We start from the raw sequence: 13244 nt of genomic DNA on the forward strand, positions 1-13244 counted from the left end.
CCCAACATCAGAATAATAAGTATGGTCAGATTTGATATTTTCCCCACTTTGAGACATGTAAAAATTATAGCTTTACACATTTAAAAATTTTGTCATTATGATGATATATTTCCTAAATTGATTTATAAGTTGTAAATATTTACACATATGGCATGTAGGCCATTATTTATACTCTTATTCCAAGCCCCACAAATGTTAGAGGTGAGTTTATATACTGTAGTTATTTAACAAAGTTATTAAATATACAAATAAAGAGTTACACTTTAAGCAAAGACATGTACTTACCACAGAAGTAAAATGTTCACCCTATGAGTTCCAAGTTTTTGCATCAAAGCCATCACTCTAATACAGAATGATTTTTTTCTAATGTGGCAAACCAAAAGAAAAAGTCTGCACAGATGTACCTAGAGAGTTTAAGCCTTAATAAACTAAGTGAACTGAAAACCAAGACACTAATACAGAGTATTTTTCAAGGCATTTTTCCTTCATATTTGTATTGCTCTAGCACTCTTAAACAGAATCTGAGAGACGTTATAATTGTCAAACCTTGAGCTACTCTTCTTTAAGGCAGTGTCGGATACATATAAAAATTAACTTCCTTTTTCTTTTCTTAAGATGTAGTAATCACTTCTGGGAAAAGGGAATATATAATATTTAAAGTAGTGGGTTGAGAATCACACATATAAAAGAGACCAAACTGCACTGGTGAGGGAAATAGCATATCATAAGGAATGCAACTGCTTGAACTAAATCCTGGTGCATGTTCCAAAGTTACAATGTTCAATCAATTAAAAAACAAAACAAAATCAAACCAAAAAAACCTGAAACTGTGTTTTTATTAAGATGCACAATCTCTTATACTTCACTTACCATAACATTTCTTAGCATTCACACTTCTGGTTTTATATGCGATTCATTGCAAAATATAGTCCCCAATTTTAAACAACTTTGCATTCTTAAGTAGCTTGTAATTTGAAAACAGAAAACATAGGAGAGAGGCAAGATGGTGGAAGAGTAGGGGACCTCATTTCATCTGGTAGATAGATAACTTGAATTTAGCTAGATAACTATCAAATCATTCTGAACACATATGAATTCAACCTGAGATGTAAGAAAAGAATTGCTGGAACTCTAGAAGTAAAAAAGTAACCACTGTTTGCAATGTGGGAGGTGCTGACAAGTGAATCTGAGGGGAGATATCTGAAGATAAACAGCAGGGGTAGGGAGCCTCCATAAGCCGGCTACAGGAAAGTGATATAGCTGCAGAATACAAAATTGGAACCCTTATAAATCTGTTCCAGTGAGAGACATCCCTACCTGAAAGCTGTTTCCTTGGTGAAGCAATCTTAGACTGGACAGTGTGGTCTCAGGATCCCCAGAGTCACAGAAAGAACTGGGGTGCTTAAGCTGGTAGAGTTTCCAAGCATTGGAGCAGGAAAGCTGGTTAGGGTCAGCGAGCTTGGGAGAGGGCTCTTAGCTCAGTTCACCATAAACTGACCCATGGCCCAATCAGGTAACCGCTCTCTGTGCTTAGGGCCCTGCAAGGTGCAGAAATGCAGGACCCTCTGCCTTCCCCTGGGAGGATTGGTGTGGGCACACACCACAGGCATCTGCAGAGTTTGGCACACAAAAGTAAAGACTTGTTATCCTTGAGGGTTTATTGAGGAGGGGGTACTGTGATCTTTTGGCTCTGGGTCTGGAGATTGGGTATGGCCATCTTAATTTTGATCCTCTAAAGAGGTGTGGAAAGTCTTTGGGGAACAAAAGCTACACAGAGCAACCAAAAACAGCTTCACTGAGCCTGTCCCAATGGCAACGGATGCTGCAACTCCACCCAGGCAAAGACACCTGAGAATCAGCACAGCAGACGCCATCCCCAGAAGACCAACTGGAAGAATAGGTGAACAGCAAGTTTACAGACAACACAGGACTGTAAACTCCAGCTCTAGGGGAAAATAGTATATAGAAGTGAGGTATTTTCTCAGTATTTGTTTATCTTTCAGTTTAAAACTTTCCATTTCTTTTCTTTTTTTTTTCCTTTTCAACTAGTTTCTTATTTTATCAACTCTTTCTTTTTAAGTCTTTTTTTAAACTTTCATTTTTACATTTTATAGAGATATTCTTCATTTGGGGCTTCCCTTCACTCTATTCAATTTTATTTGTGTGTGTGTGTGTGTGTGTGTGTGTGTGTGTGTGTGTGTGTGTGTAAGTTTTCCTTCCTTTACAATATTGGGATTTAGTGTCTTCTAACACACAGACCAAAATATACCCAGGACCAAGTGCATCACCCTGTTTTTACCACCCTGTGAGATTAAATTATTTCTCCCCCCTTTTTTTCTTTCCTTTTTTTTTCTTTTTCTTTTCCTTTTTCTCTTTCTTTTCTTTTCTGGTTTCTGACCTCTTTGGATTTGTCTAGTGTGTATTTCGCTTGGGTCATGGCTGATATTTTCGATTTTGTTCACTCATACATCCATTTTTCTCTAGGAAAAATTACTAGAAGGAGTAATTCACAACAAAATAAAGAACCAGAGGTAATACTCTCTGTCAAAAATATAATCGATATGATTATAAGTAAAATGTCATAGTTGGAATCCAGGATAACTATTATAAAGTTACTAACTGGGCTTGAAAAAAAGAACATAAAAGACACTAGAGAATCTCATACTGCAGAAATGAGATTGAATCGGGCCTAAATTAAAAATGCTCTAACTGAGAAACAGTCTAAAATGGGTGCTCTAGGGGCACCTGGGTGGTGCAGTCGTTAAGCGTCTGCCTTCAGCTCAGGGCGTGATCCCGGCGTTCTGGGATCAAGCCCCACATCAGGCTCCTTTGCTAGGAGCCTGCTTCTTCCTCTCCCACTCCCCCTGCTTGTGTTCCCTCTCTCGCTGGCTGTCTCTCTCTGTCAAATAAATAAATACAATCTTAAAATAAATTAAATTAAAATAAAATAAAATAAAATAAAATAAAATAAAATAGGTGCTCTAACAGCTAGGGTAAATGTAAAAAGCTAAATGCTCCAATCAAAAGACACATTACTGAATGGGAAAAAAAAAAACTATTGTAGTGGGTGATTCTTTCTCTCTTTTTGCTCTTTTAACCTGGTCTAATAAATAATGTGATCATAAATAACAGGAATAGTAAGAATGGATGTGTTAGTATCTGTGATTTTAGTTAATATTATCAAGAAATAATGAAGTATATTTGAAAGAGGGTGTGTTAAGTCTGTTTATAGGTATCTGTCGACAGAGAAGGACCCTGAATATTCTAGGAGCACACTAATTCAATATCAAAGAGCTGTTCTAAAATGCTTTTTGTGTGTTGAGTCATTAAAGCCTCAAAACAATTTATTTAGTAGGTACTATTGTTGAGCCCATTTTACAGAAGAAACAGGCAAGGTTGATTATTTTATGCATGTCCACATAGCTAGCAAATGACAGAGCTCGAGTTTCAACCAGTTTGGGTGCTATGAAGATAGGAGTAAGATCTCTAGGAAGTTGAAAACAAATGTGATCTATCTCTGTATGCCTGCTTGGAAAAAAAATAGTAATTTCCTTTAACAGTGCATGGATCAAAGCATATATGTATAAATCCATTATTAAATAAATCTGCAAACAGTTCCTTACACCAACCTGCCCAGTCTCAGCTAAGTCAGGTAGGAGCAATAAACAGACTAGAGTTAGGGACAGGCATAGTTTCAGCAGAGTTAAATGAAAATTTAACTTGCTTGCCAGGCATTTTTCAGGCCTTATGTCTTTTATCCTTACAACAACTCAAAGAGTATATTTATTTGGATTTTTTGGTTGTAAGTAACTGAAACAAACTAACTAGATTAACAAGGAAATGGAATGTCCATTGTTTGAAACAAGGAATGTTTCATGAAACCCAAAGGTGTGCATAGAAAAACCTCAGGAAAAAAAATGGAATGAGAAAATTGTAAGTTGTCAGGAAACAAGGGAATACTTTCCCTCCATTTCTTGCTTCTGGTTTTTTCCTGAGGGCCTGCTTTATCTTTCCAACTCTTTAGAATTGTTCTCTTACTCAGTCTTCATGGCAGAAGATGGCAGTTCACAGATCCTACTTTCACAAACCTCGCTTCCAATTGCAAGAATAGGATGGATAGGAAGAGAGGTTGATGGGTTCAATCTGGGCTGGATTTAGCCCAGTCAGATTTTGGCTACTGGCAATCTAGTTTTACAGACCAGAGTTTCCATCAAGGGGACTACTATAAGCTTAGGTATAGTAAGTATTATCTTTTATTTTATAGGTGAAAGAAAAATGAATCCCAATAGTATAAGTAACCTCCAAAGTTATAATCAAAACAGAAATGAACTTTAAACCCCAGTCCTCATGCTCAGAAAGCAGTCTTTTTCAGCATTCCATAACATCTTCCTAAAGCAAAAAGCATTATTTCACAAAATGAGAACCATATAAGTTTATAGTTAGGTGAAACTAAGAGCTGAGGTGGGGCAGGAGTCAAAATACAATGCATTGAGATGACATAATGCTTCAGGATCAAAACAGATCACAACACAATCAGTAGATGAGACTTACTGAAGAGAACTCAAAAACAGAGATATGGCTTGATCATATGCCAGTGCCCAAGTCAGAACTAAATACAGCTATTAATAGGCTTTGTGGCTTTTATGCCTAGCTCTTAAGGCAGCGGCCCTGGGACCTCAATAGTCCTGGTTTATTAAGACATTCATTCAATGAACACTAATCGAGCATCTATTCTGTGAGAGAGTGTTCTTTATTTTTTTTAAGATTTTATTTATTTATTTGAGAGAGAGAGAACAAGCAGGGGGAGGGGCAAAGGGAGAGGGAGAAGCAGACTCCCCATTGAGCAGGAAGCCTGTTGCAGGGCTCAATCCCAAGACCCTGGGATCATGACCTGAGCTGAAGGTAGATGCTTACCCAATTGAGCCACCCAGGTACCCCTGCCAGACAGTGTTCTAAGTACTAGGAATATAGTAATGGACAAGATGGACCAAAGTTCCTGGACTCAAGGAACTTACTTCCTAGTTAGGGGAGACAGATAAAAAACAAACCTAAATAGTGTGTCAGGGGCTGAATAGTGTTAGAGGGAAAAAAAAAAAACTTAAGCAGGGTAAAGGGTTAAGGTGTGAATAGGGTCTACAATTTTAGTTAGGATGAAGGGGGTAGTTGGGGAAGGCCTCTTTAAAGAGATGAAGTTTAAGGAGAAAGTAAACAATTTGAAACAGGGGTCATGCAGATATCTGGAGGCAGATATGCCCTGGTCTTCCATTTGAAAGCCTGCTCCACTGGTGTTGAGAATTTTTGCACATTGGGGAAATTTCAATTCTGGTGACACTTGAATCTTTCAGATCTTCTTTTATTAAAATATTCTTGTGCTAAATTGATTGCAGAAGTGGCCCAATTCTCCACCTCTCTTGGTATCTAGGCCCTTGGCAATGTGATTTTATAGCACCTCCCATCAATAATTAAGGGGCTATTTTCCAACTCCTTAAATCTGGGCTAACCTTACTACTTTATTTGACCAATAGAATGTAACAGATGATGGGCCTGTTCTGAGTCTAGACCTCAAGAGACTTCACACACTTCTACTTTTTTTTTTTTTTAGGATCCTTGTCTCTTCCAGGACAAACTTAGGTTGTCCTGCTGGAGGACATGAAACCATGTGGAGCAGAGACTTTTTAGCCATCTAGCCCCAGATGAGGTCTCAGTTATAAGATCAGTAAAATTGTCCAGCTGACCTGCAGATCGATGAATGAGCCTTGTCAAGCCGACCAATACAAGAAGAACTTTCCAACAAACACACTGACTTAATAAGCAATATTATATGGTTATTAGTTCAGGCTACTGAGGCATATGAGCTATGGAGCATTATTATGACAGATAACTCGTGTTTGAATACTATCTCCAGTTTTGATGGTGTGTGTGTGTGTGTGTGTGTGTGTGTGTGTGTGTGTGTGTTGAAAATTTATATGTCATCCAGTGAAGGTTGAGGAAGAATTAGAAGCAATATTGAGAGGACCAAAGCAAGTTTACCATTTACCAGATATGCAAATTTGAAAAAGCCCTTCTCATTACATGTGCATACATGATGATGTGATAAAACCAGTAGATCCATAACCACAAGTTGGTGGAATATGACAGGGATTTTGGGAGCAATCTTGTGTTATCTCATTTAGACTGTATCTGTTACTAATAGTGCCCCCACAATCCAGATTAAAGCCCATACATTCTCATTTTAAACAATATTGCTAGAAACCAAATCTCTTATCCTCTACAAAACACATTTGGAAGATGACAAGAGCTAAATTACAGCCTTCACTTTCACCCCATCAATCTTCGCTATGCCTGTTGTAATCTCACTTGTACAAAACAATTCCAATTATATATTTTTTAAAAATGCTTAAAATTTCCCAGACTTGCAAATCCTCTGTTTTTCATCTTTGTAATGTTGTGTTTTTTTCAGCAGGATTCCTATATTTCTGTTTATTCAAATAGTATAACATGATGCTTTGTGTATAAAGAAATGCTTCTGAACCATCAATAAGATGTGTACTTTGAGCTAGTTTTTCAGTTGTAGGAATGGATTTATAATGATCAATCAATGCTTTAGTATTGTAAGGCAAAGCAAAAATATGCTTCTGTCTTGGTAACTTCAACTGTAGTTGAGATGGTTTCTACTAATATGATAAGAAAAATTGTTTTTGAGGAAATACAGAATCTAATAGCCCATTTGTGTAGTAGAAATCACCAGTAGATGTGAACACCATGACTTGGGAGCCATTTTCAAGTTTAAGACACAATTTCTTTTTTTTCCCATCCAGTAAGAAGGAACAACTTTATTAATGATAGGAACAGCACAAATTTCAAACCAAGTTGCAGTTATTCTTTTGAAACACCAAAAAAGGTCCTTGTTTTCAGATGGTTACATTCTTAATTCCATAATAGGGTTTACAATATCATTACTGTTGTTCCCCTTTACAGTACCCATATTTGCTGATGAGGATGGCTTACTATAGCCATGAAAATAGAAGAGAAATTAATCCCATCCATATTAGTAGTGTGTCCTCAGCAATCCAGTTCAGTTAAGTACTGGCTTTACTCTTAATAGGACCTCTTGATGTGGCTTCAAGTTTTTTTTTTCTTCTTCTAATTGTTATTACATTCTAAGTTATAACTGGTATGTTGGGCATCTTATTTGAAACTCCCCAAATAAAAATTACTAACAGGATGTTTCATCAAGCACACATGAACACTTTCTTCAACAATAGTTGGTATTATCGTCAACTACTTTTTTTCTTGGTGAATAAGCATATTTGTATAAAAAAGACAAACATAATAGCTTGTAATTATTTTAAGGATAATATTTTATAAAGTGAAACAAATTACACAGTATGTAGATATTATTACTTATATTAACAAATTGGTCTTTGACATTGGTTTTAGATAATTTTTCACCAAATCACAGATTAACATAGCAATCTTGACATATATATTTCACTTATTATTTAAATGTTTGTATTTATTTGTATAATGCTTTATTCCAAAACCAGCAGGTAAAGTTAGATAATTCAAAGATAAATACGACAATATTTGAATAATACTTCTTTTATAAATGTTTGCTCCTTAAAGAGATGTTCTCCTGAGATCTGAGAATTTTCAAAAGGAGCATTAAGAAAATACTATATACTGTCACAAATTTTAACACTCATTGGGAAATGTACAAATGTTTACATAAAGAATCTGGTTAAAAACACTATACAAATTTTAAAGTATTTCTGTTGACAATTTAAAAAATACATAGCCATGGTTAATTTATTCTTCTTAGTTGTAATTAGTATCCTAAAAATTTGTTAGCTTACCATATAAGTGGTTATTTCCTATAAATTTATTTGCAGGATCTAAACTATTCAGCTTTATAATAAACATTATGTTTTGTACCAGAAAACTATTATGTATATATTATAAAGTTTAAAAGTTTTCTGCTTAGGGGCGCTTGAGTGGCACAGCGGTTAAGCGTCTGCCTTCGGCTCAGGGTGTAATCCCAGCGTTATGGGATCGAGCCCCACGTCAGGCTCCTCCACTATGAGCCTGCTTCTTCCTCTCCCACTCCCCCTGCTTGTGTCCCCTCTCTCGCTGGCTGTCTCTATCTCTGTCAAATAAATAAATAAAATCTTTTTAAAAAAGTTTTCTGCTTAAATACCATTAGAGGATATTCCGCAGATCTTAAGTGCTCTATTTTGTACACACTTGGTGTTTTGTCCATACATCGATCAAAATGGTGTCTTGCTCTTTCTGTCGCCATCTTGGTTCTGTGTTCCCTGCACAAAATGTCTGGTGATGCCACAGCAACTGTCCCTGCTACAGAGCAGGAGTTGCCACAGCACCAGGCTGAGACAGGATCTGGAACAGAATCTGACAGTGATGAATCAGTACCAGACCTTGAGGAACAAGATTCTACACAGGCAACCACACAACAAGCTCAGCTGTCAGCAGCAGCTGAAATTGATGAAGAACCAGTCAGTAAGGCAAAACATACCCGGAGTGAAAAGAAGGCATGGAAGGCTATGACTAAATTGGATCTTCAACAGGTTACAGAGGTTACTAGAGTCACTACCTGGAAATCTAAGAATATCTTCTTTGTCATCACAAAACCAGGTGTCTATTATAGCCCAGCTTCAGACACCTACATAGTTTTGGGGGGTAGCCAAGATTGAAGATCTATCTGCTGCTGAGAAATTTAAAGTTCAAAGTGAAACTGTCTCAAACATTCAAGAAAACACACAGACTCCTACTATACAAGAGGACAGTGAAGAGCAGGAGGTTGATGAAACAGGTGCAGAGGTTAAGGACATAGAATTGGTCATGTCACAAGCAAATGTGTCAAGAGCAAAGGCAGTCTGACCCATGAAGAACAACAGTAATGATATTGTAAACCCTATTATGGAATTAAGAATGTAACCATCTGAAAACAAGGACCTTTTTTGGTGTTTCAAAAGAATAACTGCAACTTGGTTTGAAATTTGTGCTGTTTCTATCATTAATAAAGTTGTTCCTTCTTACTGGATGGAAAAAAAAAAATTGTGTCTTAAACTTGAAAATGGCTCCCAAGTCATGGTGTTCACATCTACCGGTGATTTCTACTACACAAATGGGCTACTAGATTCTGTATTTCCTCAAGAACAATTCTTCTTATCGTATTAGTAGAAACCATCTCAACTACAGTTGAAGTTACCAAGACAGAAGCATATTTTTGCCTGCCTTACAATACCAAAGCACTGATTGAGCATGTGGTTTCTTGCCTCATTTAATATTACTTGTAGTTTGAGATTTGCTCTCTGACTTTGGGAAAAAAATATACTTGAGTAAGAACTTACAGAAATTAAGTCCATGCCTCTGCTTGTAAGAGAGTCTGTAGCAAGTAAAGGCAAGGTGTATCTTTTTTGGATAAAACTTTTTTTTCTTTTAAAGGCTAAATATTAACTCATTTCAAGATATTCCTGTGGCTTTAATAATTTTAGTCACCAGGGACTTGTGATGTTTCTGATAGAGGGTAAGAGTATCTAGTGTCTATTATTCATTCTGTGCATATGTAATTATTGAAATGTTGGTGGTGCTGTGGAGAAATAACCTGGTTTTGCAGTTTATAAAATCTCGATCAGAATCATGGACCCACCAGTTATAAGCCATATTCTCTTAGTTGAGTAAGACTTGCTGAAGCTCAGCTTACCATGTCTAAGGATAACTTCTACCCTCTTCTGGAGTTGTTAGGAGGAATGAATAGGATAATATATTTAGAAGCTCACTGTAATTGGCAAACTGATTTTGACAGCACTCTGGAAAACAGTATGGAGGTTCCTCAAGTTGTTAAAAATAGAACTACCTTACAACCCAGCAATTGCACTACTAGGTATTTATCCCAAAGATACAAATGTAGTGAAAGAAAGGGCACATGCACCCCAGTGCTCATAGCAGCATCGTCCACGATACCCAAACAGTGGAAGACACCAAGATGTCCTTTAACAGATGAATGGATAAAGAAGATGTGGTTCATATACACAATGGAATATTACTCAGCTGTCAGAAAGAATGAATACCTACCATTTGCATTGACATGGATGGCACTGGAAGGGATTATGCTAAGTGGAATAAGACAAGCAGAGAAAGACAATTGTCATATAGTTTCACTTGTATGTGGAACATAAGGAATAGCATAGAGGACCATAGGGGAGGGGGTGGAAAACTGAATGGGAAGAAATCAGAGAGGGAGACAAACATATGAGACTCTGGACTCCAGGAAACAAACAGGGTTACAGAAGGGAGGGGGGTGGGGGGATGAGGTAACCGGGTGATGGGTATTAAGGAGGGCATGTGTTGTGATGAACGGTGGGTGTTATACACAACTAATGAATCATTGAACACTACATCAAAAACTAATGACGTACTATATATTGGCTAACTGAACATTAAAAAAAAAAGATGGTATTTTTCTGAGACAGGTAATACGCTTACTACATATATGATGTTAAGTCTGCCTATCTCCTCACCTCTCTTCCTCTACAGGAGTTTGCATTAAAACAACACAAACAACTCTTTCATACATATGACTTACAATGTGATAATGTATTAGTGGCAAGAATCTGTAGTCATATAGGCCAAACCATTTTTAATATTTCTGATTTTTGTGAGATGAAGTTTATTCCCACAAATTAAACAGGTAAATTGGGGGAAGTAGTTGTCACCTGACTTCTTTTTAATCTGGAGAATTTAAGGGACATAGTAGAGGTTTTTGAAAAGGAAGAATAAGAATGATTGCCAGGCCTTGGATGATAGGGATTTTCTGATAAAATGCATCAAGTTAAAAATGAGAAAACTGGATGCAAGAAGCAGTGAGATTGACAAGGACTGAGCTCAGATAGCAAGCCAAAAGGAACCATGAAAGGAAACACTTCATGAAGTTTGACATAGCCTAAAGAAAGTTCTTTTTGTTTTGTTTTGTTTTAGTAGAGAGTAAGTGTGGTCTGAATGGGAAAAACAAGGAGAAGCTACTATAGACTTGAAGAGAGGGTATATTAGTAATTAGGAAAAGGGCAGTATAGCCAGTGGTCTCTGAAAGAGAAATAACCAGGCTAGGGATGGGAATTTTGCAGATTAGCTTCTATAACAATGATTATTCTGTTGAAAGAAACAGAATAAATAATGACTTAAATTCAAGTTGTAAAGCACCCCCTCCCCACCACTACGATTTTCTTTTTGTAAGTCCTTATATACTACAGAAGGTAGTTAGGTCATAGGCGGGTCTTTGCTAATAGAAAAATCTCAAGAGTTATGAAAATGCCAGTTCTTAGTCAACAACAACAAAAAAAGAAGTTGACCTTTAAGTAGACCAATATTTAACTGTTTTCAGTAGTCCTATACCATAGAAAAGTGGGGATATTTAAAACATAATGCTTCATGGTTTTGATCAAACATGATTCCCTTTTCCTTTATGTATAAAAGCCCCTTATACCCAGCAGTGATTACACAGCTCTCATCACTGGCTGCTAGTATCACAAGCTATATCTGCATCTTCAGTGGCAGCTGGATAAAAAGTTTCTATGTTTATCTTTAAAAAATATCTTTCAAGCTAGTGTCTTGTTACGCAGTCTGGAAATACATTCTGATTCAGCTCTGAAAAGAAGACAGCTTAAATACTTGACAGCAGTTATATAGTCAAGGCAGGCCATAATTTCTGTTTCAGAAACCATGTGTGCAAGCTGATTTTTCCTCTACTTGCTACAGTTTTAGGGCCAGATTTTCAAACAAGCATTTGTGTACATAAAATGGGTAATTGCGCACACAAATGGACAATTTTGTATGCAATTATCCATTTTACATATGCAATTATATGCTTCTGAGGGTATAACACATATACACGAAATTTGGTAAGCATACCCATTACACCTTCCTTTAAAAATGTAGTCCATATTGCAGGTTTGTTGCAGAGAAGAAAATTGAGATGCTTCCTGTTTGATAGTGTTATTGCACTCATTACTTCTCCTTACCCCACTCCTTTTAATCAAGGATATCAAAGCCCATTAAATTATTAACCCAATCATCCCATCAGCCCTATTGTCTATGGATGCCAAATGTTATGACAATCTCATTTTAGAAATTAAGAAATCAAGACATAAAAGTTAGGCTTCTCTAAATATTAACCACTTTCCATTTAGGCTTCCTGACAAATAGTTCCCTGAAATTCACTCTCCATCTGCCTGCACAAATGTAAATGTAAAAGAACAGTTTTGCAAATGGCAAAGGAACTGAGAATAAACACAAAGTTTCTTTCCTTGTGGTCCAAATAAGCCAAAGTTTATTCACATTTCTGTACTGACAAAAAGCTTGCATTATTCCCTTCTTCAAACATAGATCAGCTAAGACAGCAAGTTTTAATAAGAGGGCTTGTTCATCTGGGAAATCCCTATGTCATTGTCAAAACAAGAGAATAAAACATTCACTCACTTCATGGAAATAAACTGTGTCTTTAGGTTTGAGGCATGCTTCTCAGAAAGCTGATGAAAGAGGTTTATTTGACTGATAACAGCCTGAAGTTTACAGTTACACATGGGGCTTCCTCACAAAGCTAAAAGCAGGATTCTTTGTGGCTTTGATGTTAGGGAAATAAGACAGACAGTTTGAATATTTGTTGTTGTTGTTGTTGTTGTTGTTGCAGTTAACTTATGTGCCCTTTCGTATTCCTGCTTGACTTGCTACCTGTCTACCATGTCATTGTGCAGTCTATGCTGACAGAATTGCAGAGGCAGAAAGCTCAAGTCATTCCAAAGAAGAAAATAATGCAATCAGTCCTTGCCAGGAAGAAAAAAATCAGTTGGCACCTACTACACAGAGATTACAATTTGACAGCAACTTTACATAAAACCTATAGTTTGCTTATATCGAGACAAATTAAAATACTTTGAGATGACGTTTAATTGAAATATTATGGGGTAATAGTAGCAGGAGTAGTAGTAACAGCAGCAGTAATAGTGGTGTACTAGTAATAGTAGTAGCAGCAACAGAAGTAGTGGTATTTATAGCAGTAAAAGTAGGACCAATACTGCTCATAGTAAAAACAGAAATACCTAACATGTTGCTATTTGCCATGTACCAAGATCTATGAGAGGTAATTTATTTTGTTTTAAGTTTTTATTTAAATTCCAGTTAGTTAGCATACACTGTAATATTAGTTTCAGGTGTACAATTATAGTGAT

General features: G+C 36.6%; 1 pseudogene; it reads left to right on the forward strand.

Moving 5' to 3' along the window:
• Positions 1-8324: 8324 nt before the first annotated feature.
• LOC113244339 (nascent polypeptide-associated complex subunit alpha-like) lies at positions 8325-8955 on the forward strand (annotated as a pseudogene).
• Positions 8956-13244: the final 4289 nt, after the last annotated feature.

The sequence above is a fragment of the Ursus arctos genome, chromosome X (genome assembly GCF_023065955.2).
Source record: "Ursus arctos isolate Adak ecotype North America chromosome X, UrsArc2.0, whole genome shotgun sequence".
Classification (NCBI taxonomy): Eukaryota; Metazoa; Chordata; class Mammalia; order Carnivora; family Ursidae; genus Ursus; species Ursus arctos.